Source organism: Centrocercus urophasianus, unplaced genomic scaffold, assembly GCF_019232065.1.
Source record: "Centrocercus urophasianus isolate 14NV4802_14NV808 unplaced genomic scaffold, USGS_Curo_1.0 seq_13, whole genome shotgun sequence".
NCBI lineage: Eukaryota > Metazoa > Chordata > Aves > Galliformes > Phasianidae > Centrocercus > Centrocercus urophasianus.
The window spans coordinates 33,451,404-33,453,443 of NW_024884475.1; the positions used below are offsets into that span (position 1 = coordinate 33,451,404).

Genomic DNA, 2,040 nt, shown 5'->3' on the forward strand with positions numbered 1-2,040 from the left:
AAAAAAAAAAAATGTGGACAAAGGAATTCATCCAGTAAACTACTTTTGATAAGGAGCTGACCAAGGTTTATCCAGTAATCCAACGACAAATGAAAAAAAGATTTTCACACACTTGTTCCCCATGTAGTTTGACCGGTATGAAGAGCACATGTGACACATGGGAATAATCCATAGCAGATAAAGCATTTACACCCTCTCCCCAAGTTATGTGAACAGTTGCTCTAATCAGCACCTCATACAAATCACATAACTCATCTGCAATATATATTTTGTCTTTGTTACAGTGTGGGAAAATCTGAAGATCTGGAAAATTCAAACATCACAGGCCTGATGTGTTCAGCAGAAATCTCAATTATAGCAGCAATAATAATTACACTTATAAACAGCATTACTATGAACAATGAATACAAGCAGTAGCACATTTGTCAGGAAAGGGCACAGAACTACGCTTTTGAAAATAAATCCATACAACTAAATTGCTCTCATACTGTGGCTTGTACTTACTTGAAGGTTTTAAAAAATGAAACACATAATTTAAACAAATCTTTGTCTACACCAGTTGAATATCAAGTGCAGATGTTGGCTAGCACAGAAGGATGCTTGCCTGGCAAACAGATGCTTCATATCTTATGTTTCAAAGGCACTTCTAAAATGAAAGCCACCTACTCACAGCACATGCAACAAAAAATTCAAACTACACTTTCTGGCATACTGCTTCCAGATTGTTCTCTTTGCTACGTAAGGTTTAAGATTACTGCACACATGTAAGCACACATACAACCTTTTATCAAAGTTTTTATAATAGCAATAGTCTTTGTAGCAACAACAGATCACTGCTTCCCTAGAAAGCCTCTAGACCAGCAGAATAACAGCTCTCAACAACACATCCACACACCTTCACCTCCATTTAGCAGCCTCCTCTATGCTCTTAAATCACACATTGCCTACAGAAAGTACACAACTTCCCCCATTAACTACTGTATCTCAGCTGCATATTACTGGATTCCTCCAGCCAGTACTCACCATTTGTAAACGGCTCGCAGGAAAATCTGCTTGTCCGTAGGAAAATAGATAGAGATCAACTCCCTCTATGAATTCCTGAAGATTTCTACTCTACTTACTGTGAAGTTTCCCTCTGAAAGTAATACCCACTACCTACAAAGCTCTGTAACTTCCCAGCAAGGAGCTGGGCTACAAGTGAATTGTGGGAGGGCTGTAACACAGCTGCCCCTAATGGGGAATGAGCTGCAGCTGGAGCCGTAACGACTGCTCTCTGCCCCAGGTGCATGCAAGAACTGAAACTTAGGACGAAGTGCAGTTACAACTGCTCTTTGAAACAGTACAGAAAAATTAGGAAAAAAAAAAAACAACCCAAAAACCACCAAATGCACATATATATGAAGATATGGCAGCCTATTAAGCTTGAAAACATTGCTGAGTACATGCAGGGACAGATCTACCATTAAGAAAGTGCCACTGATATTACTTTTTAAATAGTACTGTATTCTTTATTCATATCCTGAGTCATTCCTAACTAGTACCACAGGACATATTTACTCCAGCTTTGTATTCTGCTTTCAAGAGCTTTGGGTGATTTACTCTGACCTTTAGCAAATCAACCCGTCTTGCACGGAAGGCTTGTGACCGTTACTCAAAATGTAAAGCTGCAACCATACTGCCATGGATTTACCAGCAAAAAATGACCAGTTTCTTAACAAGGCACCTAGACAATTAACACATGGTGTCTCTCTTAACAGTTTCAGGCCAATGACTAAGCCATCAAGTAGCCCCTGGCACGGAATTACAGTAACCCATAGGATCTGGAAAAGCACTGAGCAGGAGGAGTTGTTGGATGAGATCAGTGAGCTGATGAAAGTTACAGATGATGCCACTGAGGATGCTTGAATTTCACTGGGACTTAAGAGAGAATTAGGCTCTAACAAACAACTGCAGAGAAGATCTGTGGACCTCGTGGAAAGCAAAGCTTTGTGAGGCCATCATAAGTAACCATATCAGTAATGCCCTCTCAGGATGTTGTTG

At 40.0% G+C, this 2,040-nt stretch overlaps 1 long non-coding RNA gene across 1 annotated transcript in view; it reads right to left on the reverse strand.

The window, feature by feature from the left end:
- LOC122156667 overlaps positions 1-1,177 on the reverse strand; it is a 39,056-nt gene extending 37,879 nt beyond the window's left edge. Inside the window, exon 1 of the long non-coding RNA XR_006167596.1 lies at positions 1,024-1,177. This is a non-coding gene — a long non-coding RNA (uncharacterized LOC122156667). The remainder of the gene's footprint in view (positions 1-1,023) is intronic.
- Between the last annotated feature and the right edge of the window lie 863 nt (positions 1,178-2,040).